Raw genomic sequence first — 15,473 nt, forward strand, 5'->3', positions numbered from 1 at the left:
TTAGGAAAAGGTTTTTTATTGAGAGGATGGTCGGTCACTGGGACAGGCTATCCAGGGAAGTGGTCATGGCACCGACCCTGTCAGAGTTCAAGGAGCATCTGGACAACGCTCTTAGTCATATGGTTTAGTTTTAGGTAGTCCTGTGAAGAGCAGGCAGTTGAACCCGATGATCCTTATAGGTCCCTTCCAACTTGAGATATTCTATGATTTTATGATTCTATCATCTCATGTCATCTATAATAAAAGCATATACTGTGTTACAAGTAAGAAGGAAAAAATTTGGAAAAAAAAACTATATAAAAAAGGAAAATAATAGTAGACCTGCAGAAAGGAGAAGCAGCAATGTAACAGCTTGCATTTTCAGCTTTTGATATTCTTCAGGATTAAGCAGACAATCCACTATAAAAAATATTCATAACCAGTCTCAGAAATCTGTTGGATCTACGCATATGCCAACATCTTTGACTAAAATTAGACTTCAGCTTTTGGTGAAAGTACATGTTTGAGTGCTAGTTGAAAATCCTGCTGAAAGACAATTTTGCTGATTTAATTGAAAAGTTGGGTATCTTCAAGGTCACATGATTTTCACTGAGATATGTGGCTTCTCAGCACATTTGAAAAACTAAACAGACTGAGTATGGAGGTAAGAAATTAATCAGAAATCAAGGGGGTTATTATTTACAAAAGTTTTTCCATTGTAATAGGCCATTGAAAGAAGAAGCAGCAGTCATGCTACACAAGAGTGAGAGGTAAAAGCTGATGCACTTAACAGTAAAACCAAAGTGACATAGAGATACCATCAAGGGAATTACATCTGTCCAAAACCAGAAGGCAACAGGTAGAGCATCTGAGTTTGGGCAGGTACAGTAAGCATTAGAAGAGACAGTGGCTAGTTACTTAGTAGTTCTTTGAATAATCCGAAGGAGGTTTATTCAAGAAGTGCTGGAGAGCACCTCCCTCTGAGCCAGCAACTTTGCCTGCAGAAGGGACCACAAAGTACAGAAGATGCACAGAAAGCAACAGCAAACAGACAGATGGTGTACCACCATACAAGCCAACCATACTTGAAAGTCAACTTGTGTGTGACAGAAATTTTCTTTTACAAAGGAGAACTGGCGTGCCGGGTCGGCAAGGCAAAAAGCATGCATTCTGGCAGAAGTGTGGAGATCAGGACTCAGAAGCAGAACAGGATATGAACCAACCTGACATTATGAACATAGCCCAGCCAGGCACTGTCTCCAAAAAAAAAGGCAGCACCAGAGCACTGTTCCAGAAAACACAGCTAGACGTGAAGGGTTTGCTTGTGTTTTCCCAATGCTAGCAGCTTCCTCTTTGTATGACATTTGAAAATTAAGGCAGAAGAGAAAAAAAAACAAGGGAGGATAGAAAAAGAGAGAAAGAAAATCCCAAAGAGAAAAAGCAGGAAAGCTTTGCAAGAAAGCAAAGTCAAGACTACACATGCTGCCTGGCTAAAAAGAGAACTCAAGATGGCACAAGACAGTCCTGATAGCTTTCCAAAAGCAAGAGTAAAAAAAGGTGTTAAAACATGCAGAGATGAATACAGCAAGGAAAGAACCCATGGCAAGCACAGACAAAGAGAAATGCATTGCCAGTAAATCCTGCCTTCTCTTCAGGGGCTTTCAGGGACACCAGAAAAGAGAACAAGTGAGTTCTTTGAGGAAGAAAAAATTCCACCAACACCCCATTGATCCAGGAAGACTGCTGGTGGTGAAATGCCTTTGAATGATATGAGTCTGTATGAAATCTGTCCAAAGCAGGGTACCTCAGCACCACTCCTGACAATGCTGGGCAAGGAAACTTTTGTATATGGTCAAAACATGGGGATGTTAAAGGGTTTCACACCTGCTGTGGAGATGATACCTTTCAGAGCATGGTATTAGGGAGGTCCATGCACAGCTCTGCTGTTGGATCTGTAAAGCAGGGAATGGAGGAGGACATTTCTGGAAGGGCAGCAAGAACTAGCTTACAATAATCTTCATGGCCACTTCAGAGATTTTTGCTAAGCTCCTTCTTCTCTTTTGTCATCCAAGCTATTTATGAACCTGTCCCAAAATAAGCCCTGACTGACCACCACAGCTTCTTTACCCTGCATTACACCATATGATCCCAGCCCAGGAGAAACTCCCTGCCTGAGCGTGGGGCTGCTGCTCTGTGGACAGATGAAATGGGTCACATACCTTGAATACTGGTCACTTCTTCAGGGCTTGTCCTTGTCAGAGGTAGAGAAGACAGGGATTTGACTGTTCCTGCTTCCATAGCTGCCTGGAGACAGGCTCCCAACAGATCTGGCTGAACTGGTGATACAGTGACCCGGACAAAGCCTTGCAGACTGGTGTTAGTTAGCTAAACCATTGCCAGCCTCGTGACACCTCCCAGCAATGGGGTGCTCAAGCCAGCCTTTCCCCACATGTAGGGCCAGGGTCTGTGAGGTCTGAGACAGGGAGTGTTGCAAGCAGCAAGCTTGAAAGAAGCCAAAGCACCCTGTGTAAGCAGCTGCTTGGTCTTCTGTGGGCTGCATTCTGGTCATTTTGCCTGCAAGCCAGAAGAGCACAATGCAATTGGGAATCACCCTTATATCCATTTTAGATGAACAGCAAATACATTGATCATTTTAATTACATTAAAAGCTATATGTCAGACAGCTATCCTTGGGCAGCTGCTTTTGCAACTTGGCTGGATTCGAATGGATTCAACTTGCACTCAGATTCAAATCTGGGATTACCCCTTAATCCTCCATCTCCTCATCATTTCATGTAATTTCATTCCATGCAACGTCCTCAGCAAGAGCTGCTGTCATGACATAGAGCAGACTGGATGTCACTGTGCCATTCACTTCATCTGGGCTCTCCCCTAAGATCAAGGATGCACCGTTAGTTAGATAGTTTATTTGTTTATTTATTTGTTTGTTTACATATTTGAAAAGGCTGCAAAATCCAGCTTTTGGCAGAGGGACACAAACAGCCTTTGATCTTTAGCAACAATCAGCAATGAACTTTTGAATCCTTGAACTGCTTACATTGATTTGCCATGGATCACAAACCTAAGGCTGTCTTCCCAAGAAGAAGCACGAGAAACATCTTTGTCCTTGTTCAGTTTGTTTGTTAGCTTTTAAGATGAAAGTTTAGGCTTTCTTTTTTTATTTTCTGGTCCCCAGAGCTGGTGAGGAGTTGGGGAAGCAGGGAGGCTGGGGAACCCAAAGGGGGGAAACAGAAGAGGTTGCAGCCTGGAAAGAATTCAAAGACTCACTCAGATTGGTGATGATGGGACTATATGCAAAAGGTGAGAACAAAAGATTATTCATTGCAGCAGCTTTGACAATATACTTTTGGATGTCCCCTGACTTACTCAGGTCAGGATGGCAGAATGGACTTTTTCCCCTCACTGTCTGATTTGTAAAATGCAGACTGTGTTAGGTGTTAAGAAGTGTTTCACCTAAAACTTGAACAATCATTTGGCTAATACCTTATCCTAGAAGAAGCTGAGAAACAGTCTGTTCCAAAGCCCTAGGTCATGTGTTTTCTTAGAAGATAAATCAGAAATTTCCAGACTAAGACTGTGCTCAACTCAAGAGACATTAAGTAGCAGCAAACTGAAGACTGTGACCCACTTGTTATCAGTCACATTATCTTTAAAAGAAAATAAGAAGCAGTCACACAGTACATTTTACTATCACTTCTTCACTGTGGGATTGCATGAAAGCACTAGGTCCTTGGAGCGTTATAGTGCATGAAGCAAATGCCAGGCAGCTAAGTGACTTCCACAGCTTGCTAAGGTATAGAGATAGCACTTCTTTCTTACAACTGTGATGAAAATAGAATGCATTGTTTATTCATCAATGGAACAACAGAATGGGAAGGGATGGGGAAACACCACTGAAGGATAACCCAAAGCAATAGATTTCTCCTGTTCTTAAGAGAGATAACATAGAGTTAAATAGAAATGCAGAGCTATAGCACAAATCAGCCCTCCTGCCCCCCAGGCAGGACTGACTGCAATCAGTCTTATTCACAGCAGCTGTCCTGTGACTGTAACTGTTCCCCACAGGCTGGAACGCCTTTCTCCAGGCTGTCCTCAGGTATCCTTCTCTAGATACTGCTGCAGCACCCTGTTTCCTAGAGTTTTTACTCCAGTCTTATGGCTTTTATTCTAGTTACACAGACAGACTCTTTTTCTGCTTTATAGCGCTCAAATAGTTATCAGACTTTATTTCCTAATTAGAGATATGTAGGCAGTACAACACACACAATGCCAATAATGTGGTATTATCTATGGCTTATGGTTGTTTATCTAGTATCTGCCAAAACTGTGACTTTTTTTCCTGCCTGGCATAACGTTTTGGCAGTCTTTTGATGTCAAAAGAGAGATAGCTAAGCCTCATCTATGCCTCAATGAAAATCAAAAGATAACACTGTAAACTTGGAAAGCCGTTACCACTCAACGCTGCACAGAAATTACAATGCAAAGAACAGCGCAAAGCAAAAATGGGCTTTGATTTGAAAGTTCTGTATTAAGACCCCAGAATTCAATTCCATCCATGCATGTGTATGTGATGGAAAAGTTTTAGCAGCAACATGTTTTGCTAAGTAAACAATAGCAAGTTAAGACAGAAGAAAAGTATTCCCATTCCACTGATGCCTAAACAGCATTAAGTTATGCCTAGCAATAAGTTATGAATAGCTTTCCTGTTCTGAAACTTCACAATGCTTTTAAGTTGCCTGTATTTAAGGAGACTTTTTTTAAAAACTAAAATGAAACTATGAAAGTTGCAGAAGTGACCTTGTGCTTTTCACTACACCTACAAAAATACTAGTGTTCTGTTTTTACAATCACATAGCAGTTTACTTTTGCTAACAAACATTAGTTTTATGAATCCACATGAAAAAAACTATTTTAAAAGAATTTCTACTTCACTGATTAATATCTTGCAGTTCTAAAAGTTCAGTTTCACTTTTTAATTTTTTTTGTCAGCCAGCAATATTGTTTAAGACCAAAGTCTCAAATAAATTCCTAATGTGAATACTGAAAAAGAGAAATAGAAGCAATAGAGAAATTAGTACATCTGCTTGTCAAACTGTTTTCAATTTTGAATATACATACAGAAGGCAACACTCAAAATTTCCAGTTTCATGTCTTGTAATACCTTTTGCAAATGTGCATGCATCTTTCAGAGTAGAGTGGGGAAGAAGGTCATGAAGATACTCAATTTTGCTGTTTTGTTCTGAGTGGAAAGCAGTGGAAATCTTCTGGACTTGTGTCTGACAGGAGGATTTAGCTGTCAGATTGTATATGCAAAGTATTATCCGTGTACTTCAAAAAATATGTATGGCAGATCCTATGTAACAATATATATAAAACAATAAATACATGTTATGACAAATCTAACAAGCATTATGACAAAAATCTGTTCATTCAGGGCAGGGTATCAGAATAAAGGAGTTTCAGCCGAATTGTATCCTCATTAAGTACCTAAATCTGCAGCAACATCGGAGTAGGTGAAGATCTTAGGACATTTATAGAAATCATCTCCTACCTAGTACAATGCTTCTACCTCACTCCTACAGAGCTACGACTTGTGGGCTGGTGCGTAGAAAAGGAGAGGGATTTAGATTCTAAAAACAGATCTGCCTTACACACAAATAAGTGTAATTCCAGCTAAAAGGATCCCTGGGAGAGACAAGAGCAAGAGAAAAAATACCACAGACAGCATACCAGCATGCATAACCTGAGGTTGTCTCAACAAAACTTCTGGAGATGTTGGGTATTTGATGGCTGTGTTTTCATTAAATAATGAAAATATTCACAATCCCAGCCTTTCACAACCCCAGCTGCCTGGGCAGTTTAACCACTCCACTTGCATGGCTCTGCAAACCCACACTGCAGATGCTCCTCACCTGATCTACAGTATCATTATCATATTTCACTGGTGCAAGCACAAGGAACAGAAACTCATGTGGCTGTGGTAATTCCCACAAGCTCCCTATTTCAGAGCTGTAAAATATTCTTTCCATGAGTTGCTACTTGTGACCTGCAAACCTATGTCCCAAACAAGAACATGCTCTGAGCATATTTTGAGAACTGGCAGGAAGCATCTCATAATTATACTGCTTTCAGCCGCTTGCCCTCCTTGGCATTCAGCTTTCTAGCAAATTATTTTCCAGTAATATTTCTGTGTGAAACTTCCAATATCCTATATAGAAAATTTCCTTTCTGTCTGAGGGCATGGAAATCTTAAAAAGTGGATCTTGTGGATAGTTAAGAGACAAAAAGAGATGTATCAGATCAAGCACACAGCAGATGGACAAGAAGCAACACTCATAAGTTGCAGCACGAGAAATTCCAGTTGGATATGAGGGAAAAAAATCTTGCCATGTAGTGGTTTAAGGACAGGACAGGTTGCCCAGAAATGTTGTGCAATCTCCATCCTTGGAGATTGCCAAGATGTGATTGAACAAATTCCTGAGCAAAGTGAGCTGGCTTTGAAATCAGACCTCCTTGAAGCAAGAGGCTGAACCGGATGACCTGCAGAGCCCCTTCCACCCTCAGCTACCCTGCAGTGTAGCAGCCCCACATCCCTCCCACAGCATCACCCCACAGCACAGCTGGTGGGCCAGGCTACATCCCAGAACAAATCCTAAGAATGAGCTTACTGCGTGGCGCTGCTCAACTGACGGTACAAAGATTTTACTAATACTCAGGCAAAACACTTGCTACCTTAATTTCACCCGGTTACTTCATGGTTAGCTTTCATGTGATGGTTATAATTTATTTCAAACTTGAGCTTTACAACTTCTAGATATATGAAGTATTCCCTTTTGTTATCTCTGAAGTAATCATTCATATTTAAAGCTTAATCTTCCCTATTAAACCACACCTAAACCCCAAAATGATTTTACTTTTTCTTCTGTTATTTCTGCTGCTGTCCAAAAGCAGATCGTAAGGGTAAAATCTTGACCCCTTTGCATTCCATGGGACTTTTAAAAATTGATTTTGATTAAATAAGATTTCATCCTATATGTCCGAGCTCTGTAGAAATGATCTTTTTTCCCCAATTTACAAGACAACACTGTGTACTTAGTACTGCACCAGCTAATTTTTAGGCAGTAACACTTGCTTAATTTCATGTCTACATCTAGATCTCCCATCCTACCTGCAGAATTAATATCTGTATCTGGGATTATTTTTTCTCACGTTTTAGTTAACATTTTTTTAAATTCTCTCAATTTATTATTTTATAACCAAGATTGCAAACAGATAGTGTTCCTATGTTTCTGTATGCATGTCTGATTTCTCAGTGCAATTCTGTTCACAGTTCTCTTCATTTATCTCTCTGGAAACCCTGTGTAAGATGTCCTCGACCTCCGCATGTCTATTAACTAGGACTGGACTTAGCCCTATTCCCAGAATCCAGTTCTAGTTTTATCTATATTCTGTGTCTGGAGTCCCAATTATATGGCCTGTTATACAACTATTTGCAACTCATGTCAGTCAATTATTTGCTGGCAAAAGTTCTGTATGTCCTTAATCATGACTCTTATTCAATTCTTTCCATTAGGGAAATGCCAGTGCAGAATGTACGCTAAAAGATGTTCTGACAGTATGTGACTTTCCAAAAGGTAGACAGGCCACAAGGTCAGTCTGACTTCCTTGGTGATCTGCTTTTACCACATCTGACTTTCTTTTATTAGATCTATGCAAAATTAGATCTGTAATTATGGCTTCTATTATCCCACCCTTTCTAGTCTAGTGACAGATGTTCCCTCTGGCATTTGGTAGTTCTTAGGTACAAGATAAGAAAGATAAGTTTAGGAAGGTAAGTTATTAAGTTAGACTGTCAACATACCATTGCCCAATAACAATTAGAAAGGCTAGATAATCAGTAGAAGTGGAAAAGGAAATTGTCATCCCCATAGACACTGAGGTTCTAACAGGGATGAAACAGTACATGTGAGCACACGCATGGAAAACCAGCAGAGAGCTGCCTGACGGGTCAAGGTATGTGCTCAACAACATTGTTTAGAAAAATCAAACTGGCTGGGAAAGAGAAGGGAAAAAAGCTTACAGTGGGGGAAAAAAACAAGGAAGAAAAATGGAATTTGTTCTTCATATCAACCAGCTTGGTTTTTCAGGGTTTCTCCCTCCTTGCCAGATTTCTTTCAAGCTTACTTGACACAAACTGTTTGGAAGATAATGGGTTTGTCTGAGATTGCCAGGAGGCATGAGTACCACCTCATTTTAGGAAACAAGGTTCTTCTGTCTTCAACACAGGTCATTTAGGTCATTCTGTAGGTTGTGTGTGTAGGATCATACAGAAACTCCCAAAGAAGTGATATGAAGCTCCAGAAGACTCAGGGGAGAACATCTCAAAGGAGAGGTTCTTAATGTGCAGTTATTCTAGAAAATGTGGAAACAGGGCTCTACTTCCAAGAATAGTCAGAGGCAGCAAAGAACCAAGCAGGGGAATCTGGATACATGCTGTCACCTGTTTGGCCTTAGCAATCACAGTGAGGCAAACCCTCATACATCAGCTTTTCATATTGAAGCTCGAGTGCCAGTTCCAGTATAAGAGGAGAAGGAGCACGGAAGAGAAAAAGTATTACGAATATTATTTTTGTGGTAGTAACACTCCATAGAAACTGAAACAATTCATAAAGATTCCTCCAGCATCTTCTTAATAAAACAGCACACAACTAACATAAAAACGCCCAGAGTTAAATCAAGCCTTCTGTGAATTGAACCTCTAGGTTAAACTGCATCTTCCATGGCCAGTACAGGTTTCTGTCTGAAATATGGTTCTCCAGCCGGCCTAAATTTTCTGTACCAGAGTATATTTCTGAGCAGACTAAGGAAGGTCTTTACAGGCTCATCAGACTGCCATACAGGCCAAACTTCAAGCTTAGACTCCTTCAAAGCTGGGGTAAATAATATAGCTCTTTCACCGCACCTTTAATAAAACATCAGTCACCAGTCACCTGCAGAGGCAATCCACACTAATCCACTAGTTTGGGGCAAAATAAGAAAGCATGGGAAGGCTTAAAGCAGACAGACTGCTGTAGATCTACTGGTCCCATCTATGCTAGTTTTTGAGCTTGCCCTCCAGGTCCACCCTGGGGCTGTAATACCCTTGCTCCCTCCCTACTGCAGGCCCTTTCCCACTTCTGTCCCGCAAGCGACTGTGGCTTGTTTCTAGCTCTCATAGGAAAAAAAGAAAAAAGAGAAAAAGAGAGGTGCAAAGCAGGAGAGGGAATGTGAGTCAGAGACCAGTTCTCCAAGCTGTCAACCACTCATTCCCATGGCCCCTCTCAGGCAGCACCAGTACCTGTTTGTGCCCATACCTGGCATCCCACACAAGTCTGGTAGGCTGGCTCCCGGTCCTGAGGATATGTGCATGTGCGTGCCTATGTGCACATGTCCATATGTATATATGCATATGCAGAAGGCTAATTTTAGACAGAAGGTTCCTGCCTGGGTGCTGAGTCAGGAAACAAGCCACCCGTTGTCAGGTAAAGCACGCTTAGTCCCCAGCAGGAGGCAAAATAAGTCATTGCTCTCCAGGACAGCCCATATTTAATTTCCTCACTTGCAGAGGCCATTGGCAGAGAAGAAGCGCCAGAGCCAGCCCCTCCACAGCCCCCACAGTCCCAGAGCCATGTGGAGAGCTGGGCAGGCGAGCTCTTGTCTTGGGTCCCCCACTCCTGCGTGCTCTGAAGCTGGCACCTCATGGGAAGCTAGGTCCAAATGCCTGGGATGGAGACGGCAATGGAAGACAAGCAGTGTTTAAAAAGGTGCTTAGCTAGTACTGGACACTTCCAAATGTGTGTTGCAACTAGCAGTGTTTTGCCCAAGGAAACACAAGCCCCTGAGAAAGCCATGTGTCACTGTATCCCTTCAGATCAGCCTCTGGATCAAAACAACAGCTCTCTGCCTGGGAGATCCAGGCATGTGACCTAGAAAGAAAAAGGCAGAGTAGTTGCTACAGGGAAATTCTGGGGAAAAAAGAGCAACATAATGGCACTGTAAGTTCCCAGTAGCTGTCCTGCCTTCCTGCAGCTGCTGCCACCACCTGCCTAGTGTTGCCATCCCTGGGGCTCCTGGACCACCATACAACCAAGCCCGTGGGAGACCTGGCTGCAGAAATGATCCAGGGAAAGCTGGGAAGGACTCTTCCCAAACACAGCTCTGGGTCTAACACTCACGAACCCCCATGTCCTCTGAATCCAGCTGACTGAGAAAAAGGGATGCACCCCCACATTCTCCAGAAGGGTGAAGAATCAAATGAGAGCAAACATCAAGCATCTTGTGACAAAGTGGTTTGGGTGGAAGTCCCTAGTTGTGGCCTCATGGCCTGGTGTGGCTGCCTGAGCATGGGGAGGGTGCAGACAGGGGGTCGGGTGCTGCTCGCAGAGCTGGCGGTCGTCCTTGCAGTCATGTCCTCCAGCTCACGCACAAACGCACACCACAGCATGTCAGCTTGGAGAGTGCCAACAAGGAAGAAGGAACCGGTGCACAGCACAAAAGCAGGGGTGCGGGAAGGTTGTGTCTGTGTCAGATGAAACACACTTGGTTTTGCTTTTGAAGTGCAGAGGTATTTTTTCAAGGGAAGGCCAGTGTGATGCCATCACCTCTCTGCCTTAACTGGAGACGTGGCAGGCTGACCTCCATGACAACCCGGAGCAGCACGTGTTGCATGCTTCTGAGCTGTCCCACCCCTCCAGTGAAGCAGGTCTGCCAAGCAAAGGGGAGCGAAAGGGTGTCCAAGGGAAGGCCTTGTGCTGATGACAAGGTCTGTGAGTCCTGAAGGATGTTTGATGTCCTTGATAAAACCACTGGTGCCTGGCTTTCCTCCACATGCAGGCATGTCCGTTCTTGTGCAGCAGCTGTTGGCAGCCGTGCTTCTCATTCCCAGCTGGTGTGGCAGGGTCTGCCCCGCACCGCTGCTCCCCAGAGCAAGGGCAGACCGGTGGGATGCTGGATGGCTCTGTGACAAGAACCCTGGAGGTGACAGCAGCTGGAGGGAGAAAATGGGGTGCCATGAGCATGCACATAGCCAGCGGCGCCTGCTTATGACTGCTGTGAATGGCCTGTGCTGTACGGCTCGTGGCTGAGCAGAGCTGAGTATCCCAATCACAACGGTGTACACGAACTCTACTTCTCTGTTCCAGACTTCAAGGAGGGCACAGAGATGCTCTGGTGTGGAGATAAAGGCTGTGCTGACCTGTTTTGTTGGATACATTGGTAAATCACAGACTTTCTGACATGGCCGTTCCCAGAGGTGATGCTCAGGGGGACTCCGTAGGCCTGGACGTTTCTGTCCAGAGTTGCACTTGGGTGTTTCCCTGATGCACTGGGTGTGATCCAAGATAGGACTTCATGGAGCTGCCAGACGAAGTTGTGAAGCTGTGGTAGAGCATTCAAGGGCCTCATTACCGCTTTAGAGACCTTGAGCCACTTTGTTCCTTTTGCCTCAGGTTCTCAGCTACAAAAGAAAAATAAATATGCCTTATGTCTCAAGGGTACTCTTAAGTTAAGCCTGTTAATTACTATAACATGTAGTTATTATGGTAATGGAGCCTATATAAGCAGCTAAGAATTTCTGCTGTGCTTAAGCAGAGGAAAATATCATTAAATAGTTGTCAGTAGAAACGGTAAATATCTTTGTTTCCTCGCAAAGTGAGCCATCCCGTGCTGTGATCTAAGTAAGTGTATGCCACGTAAGCTCAGTCCATATTGCACGGAAATAAGTCTTTTTGCAGGACTGTATGTGTATATGCTATAACGTAGGCAAATGCAAGCTCTGTCTGCTCCTACTCCAAGGTAAAAAAACAATGAGGTTGTATTAGTGCAGATAACATGAGGTAAGTGCCACAGGTAAACTCCAAGAGCAAACTGTGCCTGCCCGCACAAGCGAATGGCTGAACCATTCTCCTGGCCCTCATACACACAGTACGAGAGCTTGCTGCAGAAAGCTCCTGCATTCCCTTATACCCCAATGCAATAACAGCTGATCTGGGGAAAGTGGTTTGAAGCAGCAAAAAAAGAAGCGAGAGAAGGGAAGCGTAGCTCTCCTGTGCCTGTGATGGCTGCTTGCTGACTTCTGTTCATAGGAATATTGCAGTGCTTTTTACCGAAGTCAGAGGAAGTCAGCTTTAAAAGAAGAAAATAATGTTTAATGAGAGGCTGTTTTCCTTCACACCAGACTTATTTTTCACAATCCATTTCTATATATCTGAAGCCAGGCATTGATAGTGGGATCCCTGGCACGGAGCGCCTCTCTCAAGTGAGCGGCACCGGCAGCTGCTGCTGTGGATTCCACAAACAGGGGAGCAAATCCTGCAGCCTCTGTGCAGCCACGGCTCCGTTGCTACAGACTGCCAGATTTGTCCCAACTTACTTTTTCGTTTTCCTTCAGTGTTTCAAAGTTCCAAATGCTCCTCAAAAGATTTCCACTGATAAAGTATATTTCTGAATAATCTGATGGCGTTTGTTCAAGAAGAAATATGATCTGATGTAAGTAAGTGCCTAAGGAGATAATTTAAAAATACTTTTTCTCTTCCAAAATCTCTACTGCCAGTGCATTTTATGAGAGACAAAATTCCTTACTCTTATTAAAGAAAGACCTATGGTTAGACCTCCTCTTTTAATCCAGAAGATTTCTGACATAAGGACGTTTTCTTGTTTAATACGTTGCTAAAGTATGCTGTTGACAGATACTCTGCCAGTAGTGAATTCCCCTGGGAAAGTGAAGTAGTATAGACTTCCTTCCTCATCTGAGAAAAAAAACCCACTGAAATGTGTTTTTCCAGGCAGCTGGTCAAGGAAGCAGGTGTCAGGCTCATAAGAAAGTCTGCAAGTTCTGCATCATAGCCCCCTTCTTCCCCTGCTCAGCTGATGGCAACACCCAACTCACACCAAGACCATTCCTTGTGTGAGTAAGAAAATACTTCCTTGTTGCCCTAAGGCACATTAAGCCTATGCTATATATAATTTGACAGTAATTTCTGCTGCAAGTTATAAAAACAACTTCCAATTCACATTGTCTTTATTTCCTGCCACAGCTATCTGTCACTCATGGAAGCTAATGTTTCTCTCCAACTTGTCTGGCTGCTTGGTTTCGGTAGTTGGCAGACTTGGCTGTATTTCCTAATTTCATAAATCTCCTTTCCAGCCTTCCTCCTTTCCTTTCTCCCCTGTAGCATTTACATCTATCCCTCTGAAGACTCCACTAGTCTCCCCCTTTCATTTCCAGATCAGTATCAAAATCCCCATCCATCTGTGCATTTAAACCCTCCGAGGACTTGCTTTCCTTACACACAGGGCTCTGTTATGCTCGCCCTTGCCTGGCTCCTCCCGCTTGTGCGGTACCAGCCTCCTCTCTGCGCCGAAGCACAATCTTCCCTTGTTGCAGCAGCCACCGCCAGCTCACCCACCCGAGCCATCTGGACCCACAGCCCTCCACTTCACCGAGTCCTGCGCCGCTTGGCTTTAGGAGCTTATCTGCATGCCCGTCCCTTGACAATTAATTTCTTTCCTCCCTCTGCTGTTTTTTGGGCTGTAAATCAAGGATTACTGTTGCACTCTGCAAAGTGCTTTAGAAAGCAAGCTGAATTGGGCACTCTACAGATTGGATGAGATCATGTTGTATTTTATTGTCTTAAAAAGTGTTTGGCAGACAGGTACTACGTCGTGTACCATGGTAACAGCTGATGGAAGGAAAGATATTATAAATACACACACCACACAGAAGTCACTCGAAAAGTTGGTATTTGCAAGGGTTACTTCATGGCACTATATAAGACATCATTATTTAGCTCCTTTTATTATTTCCTTCTTTCATGTACTCCAGCTTTGCAAAGAGGAAATAAAAAAATGGCAGCTTCTCAAATTTGGGTAATTTTGGCAAAAGTCAGATTTATAACGGTCATTATTATATGCACGTGATTTCCTTCAGTAAGGGTTCAGAGTGCCTTCTGTTTTTCGGTGGATAGTGTGAAGTAAATCCCTAAGAATACAAGAAAAGCAAATAAATATGAAGGGAGAAGATGAAAACAAGTGGGACACCGACTTAGAGAAACAGATTTACTGCCACAAACAAAGCACCGAAATCCTGTTAGTGGCTATGGGAGGTGCAGCAATAACCTAAGAGCTCAGCTTGTCATTTTGCCTTTAGTTCTTTTTTTTAAGGTGCATTGCTCAAGGAGCTACTTTAGTCTGTTTTCCCGCAGGTCTGTGGGTGTTGTCTCCTAGATCTCCATGTGCTACCAAAGCAAACCAGCTCTCCCCAGGCTTGCATGCATCCTCACCAGGTAAGAGCATGCTCAGTGCTTGGTCCAAGCCGGCCCTGCATGATCCACGCCATGTTGATGCACGCCAGTCGGAGTGGTGCTGGAGGCTCGCTGCTCCGCTGACAGGCTACTGCCAAATGCTTAAGGGAACTTCTTATGTTTTAACTCCTAATTTTGTTTCTCTCTTCTAGCTGGCTACTCACTTTCATAAAACTTAAAAGAAATTATTTATCTTTAAGACTTCTGCTCCTCTTCCAAATACAGCTGCAACTGACGAACAGGCTTAAAACTTACTAGCAGGAAACCAGCAGGAAAATGGACAGAAAGGGAGTTAACAAGATCCCTGAGGCCTTGCTCTGGCAGGAGGCCATGCTGCTGCTCCAGTGGCACCACCGCTTCATGTTAATTTTAGCACTCCTCACTGAGCGGGTCTGACACCCCAGCAATTGCACCTTCCAGGTACAGTCAAAGGATCTGTGTGGAAAGGAAGGCAGATGGTCTTCAGTTCATGTAGCAAAGCGAGCTACTCGAAACTGCTTCTAAGTCTTGGTGGTAGGGATGGATATGAAAAACAACTTGCATTTTTATAAAGATGTACGAGGACTTTTCTCCCACACTGCAGCCCAGAGCCTGCCTGGTCAGTTTAAACTTGACAGGATCCTCTCAGCTGAGCTGCCATTTGCACGGAGACCAACAAGTCTATCCGCAATGCATTTCTCAATCCAACGGACCTGAATATTGACAGCTACATCTGTTCTAGGAAAAATTCCCAATTCTGGGACACCAATGGATGACTCTGCTACATCCCTTTGTGGTATCAGGGTGAGACCTGGTCACTCCTGACCCCTACAAAGAGAAGCGGCCTGTGTGCCACGGGTGGGAGACACAGTACTCCTTGGCTAGGTGGCCAGAGCTGGGATTTGAGTCCCTCTCCAGGAACACGGTGTGGCAAAAAAGCTGGAGACACTATGTGCTTCCTTGGATTGGCATTTTAGCCCCCCTGTTCCTCATATCACTATTTACAGAATACAGATGGTAGTAACGCTTCTGACTTGTAGTTTCTTTCTCACCTGGAAAGCGTAGCAGAGACTGTATCTAAGCCCGTGTTTTGACTGCACCCACCACAACCATACCTTGATACCATTTTGGGCCTTTGTGTACTACTTGAATAAA

General features: G+C 43.5%; 1 long non-coding RNA gene across 1 annotated transcript in view; it reads right to left on the reverse strand.

Moving 5' to 3' along the window:
• Window positions 1-1,453: 1,453 nt before the first annotated feature.
• LOC138683966 (uncharacterized) overlaps window positions 1,454-15,473 on the reverse strand; it is a 49,471-nt gene continuing 35,451 nt past the window's right edge. Inside the window, exon 3 of the long non-coding RNA XR_011323451.1 lies at window positions 1,454-11,494. This is a non-coding gene — a long non-coding RNA (uncharacterized lncRNA). The remainder of the gene's footprint in view (window positions 11,495-15,473) is intronic.

This window comes from Haliaeetus albicilla, chromosome Z, assembly GCF_947461875.1.
Source record: "Haliaeetus albicilla chromosome Z, bHalAlb1.1, whole genome shotgun sequence".
NCBI lineage: Eukaryota > Metazoa > Chordata > Aves > Accipitriformes > Accipitridae > Haliaeetus > Haliaeetus albicilla.